At 44.2% G+C, this 25,242-nt stretch overlaps 1 protein-coding gene and 1 non-coding gene across 5 annotated transcripts in view; both read left to right on the top strand.

Moving 5' to 3' along the window:
* The window catches only part of LOC118146411 (uncharacterized), a 133,946-nt gene that overhangs the window by 16,546 nt on the left and 92,158 nt on the right, over positions 1-25,242 (top strand). The window contains exon 5 of one of the 4 annotated variants that reach the window (XR_008475710.2): positions 23,508-23,633. The exons of the other annotated variants lie outside the window; for them this stretch is intronic. The gene's annotated coding sequence lies outside the window, so the exon portion shown is untranslated. The remainder of the gene's footprint in view (positions 1-23,507; positions 23,634-25,242) is intronic. 4 annotated transcript variants of the gene reach the window in all.
* Positions 5,592-5,695, top strand: LOC118146593 (small nucleolar RNA U13). Its single transcript, XR_004732443.1, has one exon. It is a non-coding gene; the product is annotated as a small nucleolar RNA U13 (small nucleolar RNA).

Genomic DNA, 25,242 nt, shown 5'->3' with positions numbered 1-25,242 from the left:
GCCTTTCTCATGTGTAAGGTGACTTCTGTCTACTGCCTGGGCACCTGTTTGGGTGGGGCTGATACTGTGCAGTTACGAGGCCTCTCTGCTCCGTCTGTCCCCAACAAGCGCCCATCCCTCCATTACGCCAGGCCAGCAGTCCCTACACACACAGCAAACAGCCTTCTCCAGATGCTCTCCCAGTCTTCACTCCAGCTCTCTGAATGTGTGCTGTGGTCTGAATGTGTCCCCCGAAATTCACGTGTTGGAAACTTCATCCCCAGAGCAACAATGCTGGAAGATGGGGTCTTCCGGGAGGTGTTTATGTTGTGGGGATTCCACCCTCACAAATAGATTATTATACAACAGCTTGATGGGAGGGGGTTGTGCCCACCCCCCCTCCTTTTTTGTCCTTTGGCCTTCTGCCATGTGAGGACACAGCATTCAAGGTGCCTTGATTTTGGACTTTCCAGCCACCAGAACCGTAAGAAAGAAGTGTCTGTTCCTATAACTTACCCAGTTACAGCAATGCAAATGGTCTAAGACATGTGCTAATATCTTAAATGCATCATCGAGAGGCAGGGCCTTACTGGGCCAGTGGATAATCTAGTAAGTCACCAGTATCAGGACTCCCAGGACCTGGTGGAGAATAAGATGCCTTGTTAATGTTGTTCCAGCACCCCATTTCCTTAGGGAGTTTTGGGGCTCTGAGTGCCTTCCTACACAGATCCCACTGACATTAATGAGACATGTGACTGAAAGCACATGCTGTGTTTGGAAATGTATGAGCAGACTTACATATTGTCTCCAGGGAAAGGTGATCTTTTACTACTTCTTGGAGGAGGTCAAAGAGAATCAAAACCAAATGTGTCTGCATCGTATGCAAGCTCGTGTAGATTTATTTTTTAAACCTACAACTTTGCAAATATTAATTATGTGTGATGGGTCAGAGGTAGTTGGTATAATTGAATATAAACTTATTGATGGCTCTGTTAAAGGTGGAAAGCCCAGGACTTGAATATTTTTTGTACATCATGTTCTTTCCTCTCTGCTATGGCTGAAAAACATTGGCTTTGTCACCAAATTCTATTCCGCAGGACAGCTGGTTCCGTATTCAGTTGGCAAGATGCTGTATGCACCTGAGGTGACATGCATTTTCAACTTCAAAAACATACTTCAAAATCTCTTATATTTCACCTTCATGGCTTATAATCGCGGCTTTACAGTCAGGAAATGTGCATGGTGTTTTTGTTTTTTTTTTTAACACAGTAAGGAGGGAGAGCTAGCTTACCTGCTAGCAGGAGGAGACTCCATTGATTCTCTAAGACGTGCTTCTGCCTGAAGCCCCCTTGTGACAAACAAATTTTATCTTGCCAGATGATGAGCTGAGAGTCCCCTGCCAGCTGTGGCCAGGGAGTAAAGTACCACTCATTAGCCCACCCGGGGGTCCAGCCTGTCGTTTTACCTGCCTTAGCTGTAAACTTTCAGCCAAAGTCAGGTAGTGCTTTTGGCTCTGCTGAGGGTGAAACAGTTGGCATCACACCTGCATGAGGTAGCTTAGTAAATATTCCTTTATTGTGGCAATGACCCCGTGATTTCTCTATTCATCTCCTTCAGCAGTGCCAGCTACACTCATGGGCCCAGCTGGGATTCTCCCCACCCAGTCCTCTCACCTCTGCTCCCAGCTGCACTCTCCTGTTGAGCCCCTTCATCACAACACGGTCCTCCCCGTCGGCGCTTGCTCCTTCTCTCCCATTCTGTGTGTGACATTGATTCCCCTGGTCATCTGCATTGGCAGCTTCAGTGCTATCATTGACTCTTCTTGTGTCCAACATACAATCACCTGAAAATCAATGTCAGTTTCACCTCTGAAGCGTCCCCGGCATCTTTATCCTTAGGTTTCTTGACATTGCTCAGGTTCGCCTGCCCAGTCGCTCTCAGCTCAGTGATTGCAGTAAGCTCCTTACTGGCCTCTTTAGCTTCAGCCATTTCTCTCCAATCCAGCTGATACTTCGCTAAATAATAAGAAAAGGGTGTGCTTTCCTAACATAAGATAATGCTTTATTTGGCTTTTCATTGATTTCAGATATTTCATTGACTGAAGCAGCCTTTTACTGTAAACTAAACTCTAAACTTACATTTTAAACTTCACACCCATTAGGATGGCTGCTATTAAAAAAACCCCAGAAAATACAAATCGTTGGTAAGGATGTGGAGAAATTGGAGTCCTTGTGCACTATTGCTGGGAATGTAAAATAATGTGACTGCGGTAAAAGGTTCACCTTGCGTGGTAACTCATACCTGCAGTCCCAGCACTTTGGGAGGCTGAGGTGGGTGCATCACCTGAGGTCAGGAGTTCAAGACCAGCCTGGCCAACATGGTGAAACTCCATCTTTAAAAAAAAAAACAAAAAACAAAAAACAAAAACAGTATGGCAGTTCCTTAAAAAGTTAAAAATAGAAGTACCGTATGATACAATAACTCCACTTCTCAGTATAAACCCCAGAGAATTGAAAACTTGAAGAGACAATTCATACATCCATGCTTGTGGCAGCATTACTCGCAATAAGCAGGACGTGGGGATAGCACAGGTGCCCATGGATGATTCTTGGATAAGCAAAATGTGGCTTATACATACGACAGACTATGATTCAGCCTTAGGAAGGCGATTCTGATGCATGCTACGACATGGGTGAATCTTGAGGATGTTATGTTGAGTCACAAAGAGACAAACACTGTGTCATGCCACTTAGATGAGGTATCCAGAGCAATGAATTCATGGAGAAAGAAGGGTTGGCTGTAGACGACAGCTCCCCATGGGGGGCCCTCTCTCCCCGAATGGAGAATGGGGGTTGGCAGCAACTGGTAGGGGAAGAATCGGGCAGCTATTGCTTGGTGGCCATAGACTCTCAGTGTTACAAGATGAGAAAGTTCTGGACACTGGTTGCCTAGCAATGTGAATATACTTAACTCTACTGAACCATACACTTAAAAACGGTTAAGATGGTAAATTTTTTGTTTTGTGTATTATTTTATCACAACCTAAAAATTTATTTATTTATTTTTATTTATGTATTTATTTTTGAGAGGGAGTCTTGCTCTGTCACCCAGGCTGGAGTGCAGGGGCATGATCTCTGCTCACTGTAACCTCTGCCTCCCAGGTTCAAGTAATTCTCCCACCTCACCCTCCCGAGTAGCTGGCATTACAGGTGCATGCCACCACACCCAGCTATTTTTTCTTTTTGTATTTTTAGTAGAGATGGGGTTTCTCCATGTTGGCCAGCTAATCTCAAACTACTGACGTCAAGTGATCCGCCTGCCTTGGCCTTCCAAAGTGCTGAGATTACAGGTGTGAGCTACTGTGCCTGGCCCTAAAAGTTTGTTTTTAAATGTAAATTAAGGTTACATTATGACATAGCAGCCTGGTTGTCTGTTGTACTGTTTAATGAAGATGAATTTCCGTATTTGACAAGAGAAGTTAACTTTGAAATGTAGAACTTGTAAAATAAAAAACAAATTCTAAAGGCAGAAATTCCATCTCTGTTCTAAGAAGGATGAATTAGATTCTTTGCAGTAAATTTGTAACAATTGAAGGATTCTTTTGGGCAGAGCTTTCCAATGGAAACTTGTTCTGTTATTAGTGTGATCATGAGCCCTGTGTTCCAATGTCACCCAGCATGTTTAGCAAGGTGAGGTGGCCAAAACCTGGACTCTCTAGCCCCAGTCTCTCCAGGTGGTCCCCCATCTAAGCTCAGTCAGGCCCAACCCTGCTTAGCTTCTGGACCTAGGCACCCTCAGGCTTCTATGGCCCACAGGGGTTACCTGGATTCTTAAAAAGGTAACGTTCAAGCATGCATTTTTGTATTGGAGCACAAAGGGATTATGAGAGCAGTTAGTTACGAGAATCTGGACCATGCCTCTCTCCATTTATCAGGAGACTTTCCATTCCCATTTCAAAGGGAGAGAAAGAATAATAAGAACCAGTGTCCAGACCATTTTAATAAATACAAAGTCCCCAAAAAGGCCTACTGTTCCAGACCTTCCGGCTCCTGCCAAATCCTGTAAAAATAGAGATTAAACTGTACAGATATTTGTTTTGTCTTGATTGCTGTTATTTTGTTTCAGTAATAAAAGTCCCCAGGCATCTGGCCTGAGAGAGTGCTGATGGCTCTAACTTTTGACGCCAGCCCTCAGCAGCCCCTTTAAGGAATCACTTCTTCCTTGGCTGTATAACGCTCTCCTCTCCTTGAATCCCAGACTCCGCATTGCTCATGGGGCATGTGACACGTACTGTATTGTATTTGGCTGGTGCACAGCAGGGAGGCGATGGCACTTGGCTGTCTCATGGAAGTGCTGGGTTCTAGGGTCAGCAGTGCCCAGGGCTCAGATTCCTCATTGCTTTTTAAAATGTACTTTTGAACAATGTCAAGCTTTTGGACAAACTGCAAGAATAGTAGAAAGAACCACTGCATACCTTTTGGGAAATTAAACATTGACATGTGGTGTTATCTACAGGACATCACATTTCATCAATTTTCCGAACAATGTCTTTCAACTTTTTTTTTCCAGTCTAGGACTGTGCATTGAATGCATTTAGGTAGTATGGACCCATTTAATTTTGATCACCAATGAAGCAAATCAGCTCATCCCACTCTTTCCCACTTTTAAGTGGGAAAAAATGTTGATGATTACAAAGAATTGGAGAACATAATTAACTTATTATTAACAGCCTATATAAATCTATTGTTATTTACCCTTGAAAATAAGATGAATTTAACTGGGCATGATGACTTACGCCTGTAATCCCAATGCTTTGGGAGGCCAAGGCAGGAGGCCCAATGCTTCGTCCTTCTCTGGGTAACTTTGATCAGATTGTATTCCTTTAGGAGGTCTTTGTGTAAGAGGCAATGGCAATAGCTAGTCTATCACATTGCAGGAGCGTCAGCCTCATGATGCAAGAATTGCGACTAAGTTTCAAATGTTATTCATTTACAGGGATGATTGAATGATGTCAGTTGAATCATTCAAGATAATATCAGATCAGACAGTAGAGACCAGCAGCCTTGGGACTGCCAGTTATTCCTTTAAAAAAGAAGAGAGAGAGAGAGAGAAAAAAATTTTTTAATTACTTAAAAAATGTTTTTATAATAATGGAGACTGGGTCTCACTATATTGCCCAGGCTGGTCTTGAATTCCTGGCCTCAAGCAATCCTCCCTCCTCACCCTCCAGAGTGCTGGGATTACAGGTGTGGTGGATGAGCCATCACGCCCAGCCAAAGGAAACTTTTTTTTTTCCTTTTTGAGATGGAGTTTCACTCTTGTTGCCCAGGCTGGAGTGCAAAGGTGCAGTCTTGGCTCACTGTGATCTCCACCTCCCAGGGTCAAGCAATTCCCCTGCCTCGGCCTCTCAAGTAGCTGAGATTACAGGGATGCATCACCACACCTGACTAATTTTGTATTTTTAGTAGAGACGGGATTTCTCCATGTTGGTCAGGCTGGTCTCAAACTCCCGACCTCAGGTGATCTGCCCGCCTCAGCCTCCCAAAGTGCTGAGATTACAGGCATGAGCCACTGCGCCCAGCCAGGAAACTTTCTTAATAAAAAATATTAAGATCCTTTTGTAGTTCATGAGCACGATGATTGGGTGTTCACACGCTTGTGTGAGATGTGCCACCTTTGAACCTTGTTATGACGTCGGCACATTACCCATCTGACCTGAAAAAACATTTTTAAACATATAAATTGGAGAGATGGATCTAATGACCCCCATGTACCTACTGCTTAACCTCAATCATGCCGTCTCAGGGCTGTTGCATTGGTTTTACCTCATCCTGACTCCTCTACCCTATCCAGAAGAATTTGAGTCAAACCCTGATGGCACATCATTTTATTGATAAATATTGCAGTATGTGTCTTTATAAGATACAGGCTCTTAAAATAACCATAAGCACTCTTCATCACATCTCTATTTATTGCAATAATCAATAATTCCTTAATAGCATTGAGTAGCCATTCAGTGTTCACATTTCTTCAACTGTCTTATAAATTCACAACCTGTTCAAAATCAAATCCAAATTCGATCTATAATCATGATCAGTTAATGTGTCTCTTCAGGTTATTTTAATCCCTAAATTCCTTATACCTCCTTTCTTTTTTTTTTTTTTTTTTTTTTAAATTTTTTATTGGATTATAGGTTTTGGGGTACATGAGCAGAGCATGCAAGACAGTTGCGTAGGTACACACATGGCAGTGTGCTTTGCTTTTCTTCTCCCCTTCACCCACATTTGGCATTTCTCCCCAGGCTATCCCTCCCCACCTCCCCCTCCCACTGGCCCTCCCCTTTTCCCCCCAATAGACCCCACTGTTTAGTGCTCCCCTTTCTGTGTCCATGTGTTCTCATTTTTCATCACCCACCTATGAGTGAGAATATGTGGTGTTTCATTTTCTTTTCTTGTGTCAGTTTGCTGAGGATGATGTTTTCCAGCTTCATCCATGTCCCTACAAACGACACAAACTCATCATTTCTGATTGCTGCATAATATTCCATGGTGTATATGTGCCACATTTTTCCAATCCAGTCTATTATCAATGGGCATTTGGGTTGATTCCAGGTCTTTGCTATTGTAAACAGTGCTGCAATGAACATTCGTGTACATGTGTCCTTATAGTAGAACGATTTATAGTCTTTTGGATATATACCCAGTAATGGGATTGCTGGGTCAAATGGAATTTCTATTTCTAAGGCCTTGAGGAATCGCCACACTGTCTTCCACAATGGTTGAACTAATTTACACTCCCACCAACAGTGTAAGAGTGTTCCTTTTTCTCCACATCCTCTCCAGCATCTGTTGTCTCCAGATTTTTTAATGATCGCCATTCTAACTGGCGTGAGATGGTATCTCAATGTGGTTTTGATTTGCATCTCTCTGATGACCAGTGACGATGAGCATTTTTTCATATGATTGTTGGCCTCATATATGTCTTCTTTCGTAAAGTATCTGTTCATATCCTTTGCCCACTTTTGAATGGGCTTGTTTGTTTTTTTCCTGTAAATCTGTTTGAGTTCTTTGTAAATTCTGGATATCAGCCCTTTGTCAGATGGGTAAACTGCAAAAATTTTTTCCCATTCTCTTGGTTGCCGATCCACTCTAGTGACTGTTTCTTTTGCTGTGCAGAAGCTGTGGAGTTTCATTAGGTCCCATTTGTCTATTTTGGCTTTTGTTGCCAATGCTTTTGGTGTTTTGTTCATGAAGTCCTTGCCTACTCCTATGTCCTGGATGGTTTTGCCTAGATTTCCTTCTAGGGTTTTTATGGTGCCAGGTCTTATGTTTAAGTCTTTAATCCATCTGGAGTTAATTTTAGTGTAAGGTGTCAGGAAGGGGTCCAGTTTCTGCTTTCTGCACATGGCTAGCCAGTTTTCCCAACACCATTTGTTAAACATGGAATCCTTTCCCCATTGCTTGTTTTTGTCGGGTTTATCAAAGATTGTATAGTTGTATGCATGTTGTATTGCCTCCGGTGCCTCTGTTTTGTTCCATTGGTCTATATCTCTGTTTTGGTACCAGTACCATGCTGTTTTGATTACTGTAGCCTTGTAGTATAGTTTGAAATCCTATACCTCCTTTCTTTTCCAGCAAGTTATTTGTTGAAAAAACCTGGTCATTTGTTCTGTACAGTTCCCAAAAGTCTGGATTTTGCTGATTGTGGTCCCGCGATGTCATTTAACATGTTCCTTTTTCCCTTGTACTTTTTGCAAACTGCTATTTAGATCTCAAGGCTTAATTAAATCCACGTTCAAGTTTTAAAATAAGATTCCTTCACAGATGATGTGCTTATTCAACAAGAGTGAGAAAAGATCTAATGGTTTCTCTTTTTATGAGATTAGCAGCCATTTGTGACCGCCTGGATCCATTATTTAGTTACAGGTTGAAAATGGTGATATTCAATTCTTTTCCATCCATCTTGAGATAATCTACCCTCATCAACTATGAGACCCCAAAGGTAGTTCATATAGAAAATCCTCATTTTTCCTTTTCATTTAGCAATTTGCAAAATAAGGAGTTGCTTTTCTAGAACATCTGAAAGGTAACCAATGAGTTTCTTTTTAAATACCATATGAACTCTGGGGTTTAAACACAGTTGTTGGATTTGAATCCACTGAAGTTTTTACGACTCTAGGGATTTTACTTAACCAGATCAGACCTGTGTCAATATCTCTTTTCTCCATGATGAAAAACCCCAGTTTCCAGCTGGGCATGGTGGCTCATGCACTCATTGTAATTCAAGCACTTTGGGAGGCCAAGGCGGATGGATCACTTGAGGTCAGGAGTTTGAGACCAGCCTGGCCAATGTGGTGAAACCCCATCTCTACTAAAAAAACAAGATTAGCTGGGCATGGAGGTGCATGCTACTTGGGAGGCTGAGACAGGAGAATTGCTTAAACCTGGGAGGCAGAGGTTGCAGTGAGCTGAGATTGCACCACTGGACTCCAGCCTGGGCAACAAGAGTGAAACTTCATCTTAAAAAAAAAAAAGACAACCGCCAGTGTACAAAGTGTAACTAGGAGGTCCTTTGCCTAAATTAATTTGTATATCAGGTTTTGTTTAGAATTTGGAGATTTCCTTGGGAAATAGTGTTACTAACATAGTAATAATACTAATGAATTATTTTCTAAAGTTGAAAATAAGTATCACATTAACACAAATTTCTTGGCACTATAAATATTTAGATTTGTGGTCTTCATCCAATTTTCTTCAGACGCTTTCAAAAGTGTGAAAAATTATACTTTATGCCAGTATAAATAGCATCTTTATTTCCTAGAGAAATCTAAGCACTCCAAGGCCCTTGAAGTTGGCTATCTTTTAAATTTTTGTTAATAAAAATAGAAGCAATGCTGCCGGAGAAGCGTGGCCTCCTTGGCCTGGGGCAGCCACCCCTGCTGTGTTCTCTTGCCTGAACCTCCATGCCCCGAGTGCACCCTGAACTGCGAGCCCCGCCCTGTATCAGGGCAGAACTATATCCCATAGTCCGGAACAATCCTGGTCCCTAGCACTGGAGTTTGGAGGTTGGAGTTCTCATTTGTTTTGTACCAGCAATCGGCCTTTTCTGCTGAGCCTGGCAACAACTGGAGAAGGGGCTTTACCTCCCTCTGGCAAGGTATAAAGAGGGCTTGTCAGAATAGCAAAGGAAGGGTCAGGCGCTGTAATCCCAACACTTCGGGAGGCTGAGGTGGGCAGATCACTTGAGGCCAGGAATTTGAGTCCAGCCTGGCCATCATGGCAAAACCCCATCTCTACTAAATACAAAAAAAAAAAAAAAAATCAGCTAGGCGTGGTGGTGCACACCTGTCATTCCAGCTGTTCAGGAGGCTGAGGCATGAGAATCATTTGAACTGGGAGGCAGAGGTTAGACTAAGCCGAGATTGCGCCACCCCACTCCAGCGTGTAACAGAGTGAGACTCTGTCTCAAAAAAAAAAAAAGAATAGCATGGGCTCATCAGGAAGATTACCAGAGGTAAGATAAGTGAATCATAGAGTGCCATACAAACACAGAGCACTACTCTTGTGTAATAATGATAACTATTATTATATTAGTTTCTGGGCACTTGCCATGTGTCAGGAAATGAATTCTGAGAATACATAATTCTCTCCTTTCATTCTCTTAAAAGTTCTACAATACAGGTGTTATTCTCGTCTCTATTTTACAAATAGGGAAACTGAGACCCTAAAAGATTCAGTAACTTGCCTGAGGTCACATGGCCAAGTAGCCGGAGCCAAGATTCAAACCTGGCCCTTCAAATTCCAGAGCTTGGACTCTGAAATTGGAACTTTAAAATCTGTTCCTATTATAAGAACATATTTTTGGATGCATTCAAGCTTGAGTCTGGATTTTGAAATCACAATTATGTTTAGTGTCTTTTAATGTTCCAGAATGTGTCTCTAGCTACCTGCAGTGCCTCCTGGCCAATCTTAGTTCCTGGTGGCTGCAGTGCAGTCTTTGTCAGTTGCTCACGTGTGCATCCCAAGTGTAGGGCTGTGTGTAAGCTCTGCATCTCAGCATCATGTGTGTGGGTGAGAGGAGCCTCTGAACTTTTGGTTCACCCTATGGGCAGGAGAGGAGGACAGGAATGGGGGCATGGAAGAAGGAAGATAAAGCAGTGGGGACTCACAGATGCCCCTCGCCCCTCCCTTGGAGATCCTGCAATCTGCTGGGATGATTATCTCACCCCATCCTGTGTGTTGTTGTCCAGAAAATGTGTAATTCCCCCCTCCCTCCAACTTTGAAAATCACTTACCCTACAGTGTATAAAATAGGAATGCTGTGTGCTTTAGAAAGATGCACAAAAATGGAAAGGGAATTTACCTTACCCCCTCTGGGCATCTCAATGGGCATTTTAAAAGATGCTTAATGAAGCATGGGGCTTCTTTGGCGATGACTTACATTCAGGCTGCAAGCTTGGGATTATTTTCTTCCTCACCCCCTGAATAGGAGCGAGGGCGCCTCTCTTCTCTCTCTCCCCACCCCCACCTGCAATGCCACACAGCTCCCATCTACCACCCCCAACCCCGGGCGCCAAATTTCCCGTGGCTCCCTCCCCCAGATCAGCCAGAAAATAGTGCTCAGAGGGAGAGAAAGAGGCTTTGGGGAGTGTGACCTGAGCAGTCAGCTTAGGCGAAATGTGCACAATAAACTTCTCTCTGGACTGAATTGTTCTGTAAAGTGGCAATCACTTCCCAGACAGACAGGCCCTGGAGGACCCGCCATTCTGCATCTTTTAATCACGGTTGCTATGGAGAAGGCCACTATTGCATTAGAGAAAGTGCCTTAACGCAATTAACACATAGTTCAGTTGTTCCTCATCCGTTTTGGGTCCAGGGAGGAGGGGATGATGGAGTATGGCTTTCCCTGGGGCATGAAAGAGACAGCAGGCTGAACAGGGCAGGGAGGATTCCCAGGAAGGAAATGGCAGCACAGGACTGGGTTGTAGATGAAGGGACATCCAAAGGAGAACTGGACTTAAAATGAACAGAAACTCGGGGTTGAGTGTTTCAAAGCAAAGCAAAATAAATAAATAAAGACGAACCTCTGCTGGTTACTTTTTGGATTTGGAAATATACTGAAAAACCTCTACACATCCTCTGGTGAAACAGATTTTCTATTTCTTATTTCAATGAGCTGCGTTTTCTTTCCTTTCGAGAACAGGGACAAACCCAGTAGGCCAGCCAAGTGTGGTGCAGATGCCACCGCCTCTGCTCTTTCAAACTCCGTTTTGCAAGCTCATTTGCAAAACAAGGAAGATATGTTTTTCTGTGTAACTGAGGTATCAGCAGAAGCATTTCCCAGAGTGCCCTCCTGGCTAGAAAAAGGAAATACTAGTGAAAATGATGAGTTTTGCTGTTTATCAAATGAGGACTTGAGGATCTATTTTCTAAAGTAACTACATTCTGACCATTTCCCAAGAACAGGGCTGTGGCTTGACGCTTTCTCCTCGCCTCTGTCTGGCAGGGTAGAGTAAAAGACTCAAGCAGCAATTTAACTCTCAATTAACAGTATTTAAAAGAAGAAAAAAAAGTATACTCATGCATCCTCTTCTAAGAAATCAGCCTGCAAAGGGGCGGGCAGTGGAAAAGCTGGCCGACAAAGCAGAGCGGAGCGTATATGTCTGGTATATAGATGTTTTGTATCACCCCTAATTAGCTAATGTATTTCTTTCCGCTGGACTCTTGGAGGAATTCTCAAGCGTGAACCCTGCTGCTCCTGGAGACCACAGAAAAGCAAATGACACCGAATTTTCCCTTCTTAATTAAAATGTTAAACAGGGTTAAGATGCCAAGCTTCATCAGAGATATTTGTTCCCCTGGTGAACTCTGAGCCCTGCTGGGGCTCAGTTCAATGGGAGTTATTTGAGTCAACACATGTTATTAAGTTTCCAAATGTAATCAGCCCAGATATTTTAATGGAAACTTTCTCCAATCTTTTAATAAGCAAGTGGTTTGGTTAAAAAAGCACTTGGGTTAGGTGCCCTGCGTTGCCCTCCTGTAACCAAATCACATAGCAACAGGCAGCTGTCTCTACAAAGCCGGGCAGGCTCGGCGAGGGGCAGCCGGCAGGAGCCCAGCCCCCAACCCCGGTGTTTGGCCAGGCATAAATATCTTCAATGGGATTAGAATGTTTAAGGGGCTAAAGGCTGTGGGAAAACTTTTGTCTGCCGTATTTATCTCTTCTGCCGTTGTGTCTTAACATTTCCACTTGGGGACAACGGGGTTAAAAGTAAGAGCAAATGTTTTGATGGGTTTATTTTGAATTATGAATCCATTGATCTGCATGATTGCCTGTGGGCCTCGGCCTGCTTCTCACCATGCCCTCTGAGGAAGAGGATGAGTGGATGGAGAAGGCAGTGGGAGTCAACACCAGGGAAGGACTTCGGCGTAGAGAATTAATTACATGGGGTCGAGGGGAGATGCTTTTCTCCCAAGGCAGATGCTTGGTATCTTAGAGACAGGTTTTGGGCTCGTAGCCTTGCTGCTGGGGTACACGTGATGCAAGAGCAGCCCTTCTTTCTGACCAGCAGGTTCTGAAGGAGGGAAAGGACTGGGAGGCAGATGTTTCTGTCTCCTGGTCTGTGGCTCCACATAACTTGAAGGGATGCTGCACTCCAGGCTGGGCAATGGGCAAGATATTCCTCTCTCATGAGATGAGCTGTGTTCCATCCTCCAAAATTCATATGTTCTAGTCCTAACCCCTGGTACCTCCGAGTGACTGCATTTGTAGAGACGGTCTTGCAAGTGGTGATTATGTTAACATGAGGCCATTAGGGTGGGCCCTAATCTAATCTGACCCATGTCTTTATAAAATGAGACAGTTTGGCCATAGAGAAAGGGACAGCAAAGATGCATGCCCACAAAGAAAAGACTATGTGGGCTGCAGCAAGAAGGTGGCCGTCAGCACGGCACTGAGGGGAAGCCTCAGGAGAAACCAAACCTGCTGACACCTTGATCTTGGACTTCATCCTCCAGAACTGTGAGAAAATCAATTTCTGTTGTTTACGATTCCCAGTCTGTGGCATTTTGTTACAGCAGTCCTAGTAAGGACTGCCATAATCATCCCTTCAAAGTCTTTTCTAGCCCCACTAGAGATGTTGATAATCATGTGTCAGATGAAGCAGGTATAAGGCCCAGACCAAATTCTCTCTCTCCCTCTCTGGAGAGAAACAAAATTCACAATACTGAACAAAAGATACTGCCATCTAAGCAGTTAGCACATGCACACACTGCACAGGTGAGCTAGGGAAATGTTCACACCCTCTGCCAAAGAGATGAGCAAAGTTTGAAGTGGAGAGGGTAGGCATTCTCCAAATGTAAGCAAAGTCGATATATTAAACTTGAACTTGAAAAGAGATATAGTTAAGATTAATGATTCACTTTATAGAAATGATTCTTCACTTTGAAAAAGTATATATAAAGAACACATTAAATACGGACTCCTTAGGTACATCTAGAATTGGATTTAATGTAGAAACATCTGGTTTGTAAACAATTTCTTTCAGAAACAGTAGCAATGGGAGCTGTACAACCAGACACAAGGGCAAGTCAAGCTTAATAGATGAATAGATACACCCATAAATATCTATACACATCTCTATCCGTTTGTAGGTGACTATATACATTTTCATACATGTGCATATATCTGAGTATATGGATATACATGATTAATAGCCATGCACACATGGACAGTATTTCTTGCAGCTGCAATCTTCATTAAAGAGCAGTTTGTTCAGTGCTTGCTCTATTTGCTATTGTGCTGAGGCGCTTAGAATGCAAAGACAACACATGTTTTCTGCAATCTACTCAAGGAGTGAGCTATGGAAATAAATAACCGGCGATCCGAACATGATAGATGTTTATGCCACTGTTAAGGAAGCAGGAGCCTGGGAGAGCCAGAGGAACGTCATTTTAAGTTCAGCGCCATCTCAAGCCTAACTAACACGGGGCACATTCCTCACCAGTCACGACCAGGTGTCATAAGAGGTTTATAGTTCAGGAAACAGCTTAGAGATACGTGCAAAGACACAGTCCTACAGCAACAGGAAGTCCAGATGTCCCAACATCCATAACAATATACACTTTCAAGATAACTATAGGCAGCTTTGACGTGCTTATGCACTAACATGCCAAGGATGGTTCTTTTCTTTAAATTGGCAGAACAATAAATTTTGTCATGCTGTCAGTCCACCCGCACATAGACATAGCTTTGCTCAGCTTTCAAGTAGATAAGACCCCAATATAAGAAAAACTTAAAACACAAGGCATTCCTCCTCTTGCTTTCTGAGGATGCCCTACTCTGTAACTGAACAGTGGTCAAGGAAACTCTCTCTTCTCACTGTGCTCTGTGACTCACTTTGAATTTCTTCTTGTACAAGATCCAAGAACCCTCTCTTGGGGTCTGAATCAAGACCCCTTGTTCTGGCCACCCAAAGTACATGGGGGATGTCCACCCATGCCATTGGCCCAGAACTACTGCTCAGTGTCCTTGCCCATCCACCTCTGTGAAGTCCAGTCTCCATGTCTGCACCACCTGCCACTTCTGACCTCTGCTTTACAGAGGAGGAAAAAGAGAATTCTGAGCCAAGGTGTGGTCAGATAGATACTTAAAGTGTGTACTAATGGTGGTAAAAACATGAACATGTAATAAAATAGATTGCACATTTGTCTTAGGCTGGTGACATGAGTTTCTCTCACCCAAAACTGATCTCAAAGAGAATCTAAAAACCAGACAGGAAACAGTTCCATTTTATTTTCTGCCTTTATAACCCAAAGCTTGCACTAGTCTCTTGGTTTTGGGATTACTTTTCATTTTATTTTTATTTGGGATTACTTTGTATTTTATTATTATTATTATTACTTTGAGACAGAGTCTTGCTCTGTCTCCCAGGCTGGAGTGCAGTGGCACAATCTTGGCTCACTGCGAACTCCGCCTCCTGGGTTCAAGCAATTCTCTGCCTCAGCCTCCTGAGTAGTTGGGATTACAGGTGCCCACTACCATGCCCGGCTAATTTTTGCATTTTTAGTAGAGACAGGGTTTCACCATCTTGGCCAGGCTGGTCTTGAACTCCTGACCTTGTGATCCACCCGCCTCAGTCTCCCAAAGTTCTGGGATTACAGGCATGAGCCACCACACCCAGCCAAGATTACAGTATTTTTACATCTTTCTGGAGAATGTGTATATCTTATTCATCCATGTTCTTTATTCTACCTCCCCCGTACCTGTCTGCATTCAGCTTCCTTCCCTTTCAAATGGCGTAAGAACCTCTAAGTGCCCTCCATCAGCCACCTTGTTCCATGGTCTGAATAATGGTCCTAATGCACAATTGCAATGATATGACTCCTCTGATAAAGAGTTATCAGTGGCTGTGCATGGTGGTTCACTCCTATAATCCCAGCACTTTGAGAGGCCAAGGAAGGAGGATTGTTTGAGTCCAGGAGTTCAAGACCAACCTGGGCAACATAGTGAGACATTGTTACTACAAAAGAAATTAAGAATTAACTGGATGTAGTGGCACGTGCCTGTGGTCCCAGCTACTGGGGAGGCTGAGATGGGAGGATAGCTTGTGTTTGGGAGGTAGAGGCTGCAATAAGCTGTGATTTCACCACTACCCTCCAGCCTGGGTGACAGAGTGAGGTCCTATCTTTCAATAGATAAATAAATAAGAGCCATCAGCATCTTCCCGTTCAGGTGTATGTGACATTTATTAGCTGCTGTCTATGTGCTAGTTGTACATATACGAGGCTTATAGGTCAAAGCCCTGACTACTAAACCAGGCATTTGGGGGTTCCATGCCCAGGGCCCACCTGGCTCTCAGATACTTCAACTAAGCTCTGTGGTCTGCCCAGGTGTCCAAGGCTTGGTCCTGGCTGCACCACCAGCCAGGACACCTCTGCTCTCATCTCTCACTCACTCAGTGCTCCTCCGCAGCCCGGAACAGTTTACAGTCATTGAAAAGGGAAAGGGAAGGCCATGAACCTGTTCAGGTAAAAGAACAAGAACCACGCAATAAACAATACACCCCCCCCAAAAAAACACCAACTTTGGTTTAGTAAAAAATCTTTAAAGAAAAGATACTAAAACAGTTGGGCGCAGTAGCTCACACCTGCAATCCCAACACTTTGGAAGGCCGAGGCGGGTGGATCATTTGAGGTCAGGAGTTTGAAACCAGCCTGGCCAGCATGGCGAAACCCCGTCTCTATCAAAAATACAAAAATTAGCTGTGTGGTGGCGGCACCTGTAATCCTAGCTGCTTGGGAGGCTATTTTTATTTTAATAATAATAATAAGAAAAAGTCCAAACCTGCATATTCTTCAAGATCTAACCCAAATTCCACTTAAAATGGTAGCAAATGAATACGAGCTTTTAGATGTCTGAACTGAAGTTCAGACCCTGCTACCATGACCAAGTAGCCTCAGGACACCCATCTGTCACATGGGATGGTGCCTTATACGACGTGGAGGGTGAAATAGAACGTCCTCAACCACTTAGCATACCATGTAGTAAAGCAGCTGTCCCCAGCCTTTTTGGCACCAGGGACCAGTTTCAGGGAAGATGATTTTTCCATGGACAGGTGCGGGGAGAGGAGGATGGTTTCGAGATGAAACTGTTCCACCTGGGATCATCAGGCACTAGTTAGATTGTCATAAGGAGCGTGTAAGCCAGCTCCCTTGCACGTGCAGTTCTCAACAGGGTTCATGCTCCTATGAGAATCTCGTGCTGCTGCTGATCTGAGAGGAGGTGGCTCAGGCAGTGACGCTCACCTGCCCATCGCTCACTTCCTGTTATGTGACTCAGTTCCTAACAGGCCACAGACTGGTACTGGTCCACAGTCTGGGGGTCGGGGACCCGTTTAGTAGAGGATGAATACATTTTAATTCCCTTCTCTTTCTCTCCCTCCACAAAGCCTAAAGCCCCCTCCAGAAAGACTCTCCTCTTACCTGTGTGTGTCCACTGTGGCCCTGCTGTGGGCTCTGATTATTTGTATGCCCTCGACTGAATGGAGAAATTGTGAACAGGGCTGGTAGTTAGTCACCTCTATTCCCTGAAGCTCCGCTGTTCCCACGATGGTGTGTTAAACCATTGAGTATTTGTTAAACTGGAGTAAATAATCAATCTCTGTATTGAAATGAGGAATCTACCAGAATGGTCTCGAGAATCCAAGATACCATGAAAAACAGACTCAACCAGGACAAGAACAACGACGTGAAAAAGAGTAGTCATTTTAAACTCACTTTGAAGTCATAACTCTCAGAAAATTCAGAATTATGACTCCCTTGCCCATCATAACCTTTTCACATCTCACATATGTAATAGCGGCAGTAAAAGTTGACACGACATTCGGTAGTGCACGTCACAGACAGATTGCACGACGCAGTTGAGTTACTGTGGCAATGGGATCGTAACTGCGAATTTCCTCACTTTTATGCATTTGTAATGCATCAGCTGGAACTGTGCATCAGTGGCCTGGTTTACACTCAGGACCCAAACTGTATTTATCACAGGAAACAAGAGAAAGAAGCCACCATTTACGAGGCCTTGAAACTGCTCATGACCTCTTGGGGTTTCTAGGGCTTTACCAAGTTTTCCGAGTGACCATTTTCAGAATGACATTGGAATAAGTAGGAGGCGTTCCCCATTCGCAGAGCATTTGGCTTGGCTTTACCAAACAGCAGTTATTTTTTCATTAACATAAATGCTTTTTGGGCGGGGCTGCATCACTGTGGCACTGGCCGTTGTCTGTGCCACATCGCTTGTGGTAGGAAGCTCTGGGCTTAATTAAAATCGGGACTTTGCAGACAATAAACAATGCTTGCTGCTCACGCGACACTCGTGTCTGTGGGCTTTTGGAGAATTCCAAAATGTCACCTCTAGAAGAAGCCACCCGCTCCAAGGAGATTCAGAACGTGATACCTTAGGTTAAGAGTCCTTCCAGTGCCACGTCACAGAGATGTCTCATAAGACTCTGAGCTTGGTTCTGTGGTTCTGTGGCCTTCAGGGAGCTCTGTGCCTAGATATGCTGGGCCTGTGAATGGCTTCTGATCCTCAAAAGATGTGCAGAGCATGAGTCAAGCATGCCCATCCCATGACTAATGATTCTGCCAGGCAGGAATGAAATTCTCCTGCATTCTCACCTTAATCCTTCATTCATGTAGCAACGCTTCATCGTGAAGTTCTTCTCTTAAGGTAGAGATGGATGAAGACTCTTTTCAGGAGTCTTTATGCACGTGAAGGTTATGAAGGTTTTCCTCACCATCTTCTCCAGGCTAAATCAATCCAGTATGCCTTGAACCTTTCTTCCTGGGCCTTTGATCATCACTGTCATTTTCTCAGTGAGCTCCAAAGAGTCCACCCTCTGGGGCATAAACACACGGTTGCCAGAGGAGAAAGGGTGGGCTGAAGGATTGACTATAAAATCATTTTGAGCCTGAGGTAGAACTTGTAATAGCTCCCAGAAAAAAACATTTTTAAAGCACTCATCCAAACCAGTATCAGGAAACCAAAAACAGCATCTCTCTTTCTCCCTCACTCTCTGTCTCTGTCTCAATCACACACACACACACATACACACACACACACATACACACACACACTCTCTCTCTCTCTCTCTCTCTCTCTCACGAATATTTAAGGATGGTGGAGAGATGGTGTGAACAGGAGTCTATTTATGTGCTTGTTTCTTCTGAGGAAAGTCAGTTTGTGATGAATGGTCATGAACTTGGAATGCTTTAAGCTCCCACATTTTATTTTCTATTTAGTTGACTTTGGTGAAAGTCATTTGGTGATTCCTGTCAGGGTTGCATTTTGGAAAATGGCAAACACCTCCTTGGCAATACTTGAGAGGAAAAATCTCAGCAAGTGTCGGGGTGAAGGCCAGGCAGCAGTGCCTGTGAGCCAACCAGTGAGGTCAGTGTGGTCTTTATTTAGGGGGACGGAAGGAGAGGCAAAATTGTTTGTTAAATAAAATGCCTTTGATATTTGCATGAACTTCAGGAAGTGCAGACCTTCTTTCAGTAATCCCCAAACAAGGGGGGCGATGCTGAGAGTTTTGTGCTTTTCACAAGCATGTCCGGATACGTGATAATTTTGCAAGAGATCCTAGGAAGAGCGAGATTGGAAGAAATCAGAGATTTTAGTCCCATCAGTTAAATTACCTGACATGTCAATCTTCTTTCATTTTCAGGTGGCAGCACAAGCAATGGGTGAGTGTTTTTCCATGGGGTGTATAAAGACCAGATGAAAGTCATATTTTCTAAGAAATCTGATGAAGCTCAAGGTTTCTCATTGGGTTCATTGGGGGTCTTTCAAACACAAACACTAAAGCCCCCCAAAAACAAAGTGTCTAAGTCCTTGGCTAAAGTAATTTGGTTTCGGTGGGGAATGTAGTGATTATTCTTAATAGGCTCTTCTCTTACTTATTCTGGGGGGACCATGGAAACCTGTGTGCTAAGAGGGTGTGTGCTATTGTACCCAGGAGTCATGGCAAATCGACTCCACTTGCCTGTTCAGTTAAGTATCAAGTATCCTCAGAGCTACTTTCTTTTAAGGTCACAGTTTACCGTGGTATACTCAGAATAAGGACTTTTTAAAAAACTGCTATGTGGATTTATCATCTATATGCTGCTTCCAGAGTTTTGTGTCTTGAAACAAAGGCATATATTCAGTGAGAGAGATTTATAAAAGTAATAAAGACAAAAAACAAAAATGAAGGCCGGGCGTGGTGTCTCACGACTATAATCCCAGCACTTTGGGAGGCTGAGGCAGGCAGATCACCTATGGTCAGGAGTTTGAGATCAGCTGGCCAACATGGAGAAACCCCGTCTCTACAAAAAATACAAAAATTAGCTGGGCATGGTGGCAGGTGCCTGTAATCCCAGCTACTTGGGAGGCTGGGGCAGGAGAATCGCTTGAACCCAGGAGGCAGAGGTTTTGGTGAGCCAAGATAGCGCCACTGCACTCCAGCCGCGGTGACAGAGCAAGACTCCATCTGAAAAAAAAAAAAAAAGATTATCAACCACATAGTGAGAGAGGAGCCATGGTGGTTGGGGATGATTCTATCTGGAATGTGTGGGGAGATGAAGCAGGATTTGATTTGACTGCGAATGAAAGAAAGCCCAAAGTAACACAGGTTTATATGAGAGAGGGGTTTATTTCCCTTGTCTATAAATGTCCAAGAATAGGCAGTCTAGGCTGAGATGGTGACTTTATGATCATTGTAGCTCTTTCTGTCTGCCAATCTTAGTTTGTACCTCATAGTACAAAATGGCTGCTCATGCTCCAGCCATCACATTCACCTGCCAATCAGCAGGGGGCAGGACAAAGGGGAAAACTGCTCACTATTCTCCCCCTTACCTCCTGTTGGCCAGAAGTTATAGCTATACCTGGTTGCAAAGGAACCAGAAAGATGTAGTTTCTATTCTGAGTAACTTTGCTTCCAGCTAAAAATCAGTTCTATTTAGAAAGGGAGGTTTAAGGGGGAGTCTCAATGCCCATTCTTAAGGAGAGAGAAATATTTTCCTGAAATTTAACTGCAAATGATTGCCATACTAGCATTTGTCTAATTAAAATTTGAAAATAGTAACAATATTTATTCATGTTTACTACTCAGAGGGAATAACTTTAAGGACCGCAAAGGTTTTTCTTTTTTTTTTTTTGAGATGGAGTCTCGGTCTATCACCAGACACCATCTTGGCTCACTTGCAACCTCTGCTTCCTGGGTTCAAGAGATTCCCCTGCCTCAGCCTTCCAAGTAGCTGGGACTACAGGCATGGACCACCACACCCGGCTAATTTTTTGTATTTTAGTAGAGACAGGTTTCTTCATGTTGGCCAGGATGGTCTCGATCTCCTGACCTTGTGATCCGCCCACCTTGGCCTCCTAAAGTGCTGGGATTACAGGCGTGAGCCATCGCGCATATCTGAAAGGTATTCTTAAAATGGCTGCCCTCTGCCCTCTGCCACATCTGCCCTAGCAGGGACCCTGGGCTGTGGACTAGCAGTGGAAGTGCCTCTGTTCTGCAGAGCACCCTTGCCAATCCTTCCTCCCAGTATGGCCTGGGGTGAGTCCTCCATGTTGTTGCCACCTCAGTTTCCTCTTGAATCAAAAGTGCATAATAATATCAGCCTCAAAGGGGAAGTTTCCAGTGCGCCCAGTGAATGTGACTGTCCTTTGTCCCAAGACCTGAGGTCAGCCTCTCAGCCTGACGGAGACAGGATCAACACTGACACACGCTGGAGTCTCTGTGCAGGGCTCTGTGGAAGCCTGCCGTGTTACCTGCCATGTAATCCACATGTCTCATCCTCATTTGATAGAAAAGGGACCTGCAGGTGAGAGAGCTTAAGAAATGTGCCCTGGGTCCCCCAGCTGGGCTTTGGCAGCCAGGACCTCAGCCCAGTTCTGATGACTCCTGGAGCCTGGGAATCCAAGCTCTCTGCTGGGCTAAAAATAACAAGGCTCAGGTTAAAAGTCTCTTCTCACTTTCCAAATCCGTAAAACAATTCAAAACTTTTGCAATTTTTTTCAGCTCCACTTGGAAGCATTAAAGAGGAAGGTCTCACTGTCTCCTTGAGCATATGGCGGAACTTGTTAATAGCTCAGGATGGTGTGTTTCTAAATTTGACATTAAGGAATAGAGACAGGGATAATTACTGCTTTCCTTTTGTTTGTGCTTAAAAACACTAATTAAAGATACAGAACCATTTTAAAGAGAATCTGTTGGCTGTTTAGTAACATTATTCAGGGAATGGAGGTTTTTCTCGTGAGCCTCAGTTACCCACCAGAATGGACCATTGTCCCAGGGCATCTGTGGGCAGCCCCAGTCTACAGAGCCCCTTTCCTTCACTTCTGTACGTGGCCGGCACCAGGGCAGATTCATTCTTGACACGTGCTAATTCCCCGACTCAAGAACACACCAAGGTGTCTGTATGTCTTCTGTCTCTTTTATTTTCATTATGGTTTTATTTTTTGAGATGGAGTCTCACTCTGTCACCCAGGCTAGAGTGCAGTGGTGCAATCTCTGCTCACTGCAACCTCCGTCTCTAGGGTTCAAGCAATTCTCCTGCCTCAGCCTCCTGAGTCGCTGGGATTATAGGCGCATGTCACCACACCTGGCTAATTTTTGTATTTTTAATAGAGACGCACTTTCACCATGTTGGCCAGATTGGTCTTGAACTCCTGACCTCAGGTGATCCACCCACCTCGGCCCCCAAAGTGTTGGGATGACAAGCGTGAGCCACCGTGCCTGGCCTTTTATTTTTATTTTTAATATTTTTTAGAGACAGGGTCTCACTCTGTCTCCCAGGCTGGAGTGCAGGGACACAATCATAGCTCACTGCAGCCTCCGTCTCTAGGGTTCAAGCGATCCTCCCGCCTCAGCCTCCTGAGTAGCTAGGACCACAGGCACATACCACCACTGCGCTCAGCTTTTCTCCTCTTCGATTGTGTGTGCCTTGCTGTGACCTGAAGCTTCAGAGGGAAGCATTTTTTTTTTTTTTGGAGAAAATACAAAGCGTTTTAATCTTTTGCATTTTTCAAAACAAGGACTGATTTCACCATTTACATTCAATAAAAACAGAGTATCTTACGCATAGGTTTTTTAAGAACAGAAGACAAGAATGACAGGGAGGAGCCAGAAGGAGCTTCAAAAAACGAACACAAAACTACCACATCCTTTTCAAGTCAGCTCTACACAGTCTCACTGTAATGTTCATATGTCTTCTTATGACATTCCAATGGCAGACATGGCAATGTATAGAGAGGACAGAGTGGCACAGCTGTGATCAGCTGTGGACACAAAGTAGGAGCTGAACAGTGGTAGTCAGTTGTGGACTTGATTATAAGCTGTGGAATTGGAATCAATCATGGATGTAGGTATGGGCTGTGAAATTGTATCTAATCATGGGCCAGTAGTACAGAGTTAAAATAAATCATGAGCCTGTGGTGTGGGCTATGTATGTGTTTTCATTAACTGTGGGCCAATAGTGTGGCAATTGTAATCAAATAAAAAGGAAGAAGGGACTTAACGTTTTATTGGACACCTGCCTTGTGCCTGGAAATGGATTGTGGACTTTACCTGTTTTTTATTCAATTCTCATACATGACGTGAAGTAGGCATGATGATTTCTATGATAAGAAACAGAAGATTGAATAAGTATCGCCAGACTCCGCATGTGTAAGATGGGGCAGGTAGTTGAACCACAAAGCCTTTACTGTTTCCATACTGTCACCCCTTCTATGACTTCGCTTGTCAGAAATGGCATCTGTGTGCCATCCCAGGCTAGTAGCAGACCTTAACTGACCCCAGAACATTTGGCACCCCAGACTTGGCCACGAATTTCTTCTCTCTATGCGGTAGCAGTCATTTTCAATCTACTTTATTGGCATATAAAGTAGAACTTATGTGCTAACCTTAATCTTAGTCCCAGTTATAGATTCCATTTATTTAATAATTGCTTATCTTCATCATATCTTCTTTTTTCTTTTTTTAGAAAGAAAAAGAAAGAGAGAGAGAAAGAAAGAAAAGAATGAAAGAGAGAAAGAAAGAGGAAGAGAAAGAGGGAGAGAGAACGGGAATCTTGCTCTGTTGCCCAGGCTAGAATGCAGTCTAAAAATGGGTATTAACAACCTCTTATATGCCAATAATTGTGCTTAACCAGAGGGAAGCATTTCTCTCCACTCCTATTCTCTATCCAGGCATGGAATTCCCACCAATCTTAGGAGGCTAGCTGCAGAGAGAGAATGTGGGTTGTAGGACAATGGCCAGGGGGAAGGTAAAAGGCATCCCCGCTGGTGCAGACAAGCCCATGACGTGGAGACTCTGCTCGCTCATGCCAGGCCAGAGGGCTGCTTCTGCTATTCCACTTCTGTTAGGGGATGCTAAGCCCCAGAGGCCACGGGTCTCTGAAGGAGGGCGCCTTTCAGCCTGGTTTTCTGCCTGAATACAGGAAAATAAAACAAGATGTTTTTTCTTGGCTTTCCTGGTAGGGGACCCAGTCGCTTTTCAGATCCATCAGAAATAAAGGCCTCTGGGCCTGAGAGGACTTCCGCACCCTCTCTTCTGGTCACTGCCTATTCTTACACTCTGCTTTTCTGACAATCGAAGATGAGGGTCTTCCCCAGCGCAATGCTCTGATCACACTGGATGCCTTGGAAATGTTTGCAGCGCTGAACTGAATGTCGAGTGGTGGATAGTAGACCAGGTCCCTGGGAGGAGAGCCGTGTGTGGCTTTCATCTGGGCTGAGGCCCTAACTCAACTGGCTTGATTTTCTCTGTGTGGTAGACAAGATATCTCCCCTACCCAGACACTAGCTTCTGCCAAAAGGCAACAATGCCTTAATAGTCGGGCTGGATTTCTGCTGTATACTTTTAGCTTCAGCAGAAAATAAGCTATTTGCTCCATTACCTTCCCAGGCTTTGAGAATAGGACTGTCCCCACTTCAGGAACCCCGTGGTAACATGGCCCTCCACCCCACTGGGGGCAAACTCATTTCCTTAGTGAGGAAGACCACAGACAGGTGGGTGGCCATGTTCAGCACTAATTAAACCAGCAAAGGAGGGCTTGATCTCCAGGGTGGGAGGAAGGGTCCTGTTCCCACTCCCTGAAGGCATGCAACCCAGCTGTGCCACTCACTGGTTTGGTGACCTTTGGCAAGTAACTGAATCTCTCTCAGCCTCCGTGTTCCCATATGTAAAAGTAATAGACCCATGTCATGAGGGGTACAAAAAGGATTAAATGAGCTAATACACGTCAGGGACTGAACATGGTCCTTGACCGACAGACACACTTAATAGTGTTATGGTTACTCTAAGTATCTACAGAAAAGCAGGTCTCGGATGGATGAGCAACAGATGTGTTTAGCCTTGAGCATGTTCTCTTAGGAATCCAAGACACATTTTCCAGCAGGACAGGCAGATCCTGGGACTTAAATCCATACGAAGGACTCAAGATGATACATAGGAGGGAGAAAGCAGAATAATAGCGGTCCCTGGGGGTCATGCAGCCAGGTGAAGATTCTGAGAAGGACACTGGGCTTTTAGGACTAACTGATCAAAACTCATTATGACTTTTCTCATTCATTCATTCACACAACAAATATCTACCAAATGCATATTGGGAGTGAGGCACTGTGCTGAGTCCCAGGGACCCCATGAGGAACAAGAGCGGTACATTTATGGAATTTCCGACCCAACTGAGGGGGTGGGAGCAAGGGGAGGCAGGCTGG

This window comes from Callithrix jacchus, chromosome 12, assembly GCF_049354715.1.
Source record: "Callithrix jacchus isolate 240 chromosome 12, calJac240_pri, whole genome shotgun sequence".
NCBI classification, from domain to species: domain Eukaryota; kingdom Metazoa; phylum Chordata; class Mammalia; order Primates; family Cebidae; genus Callithrix; species Callithrix jacchus.
This window is presented reverse-complemented; position numbering and strand designations above follow the sequence as displayed.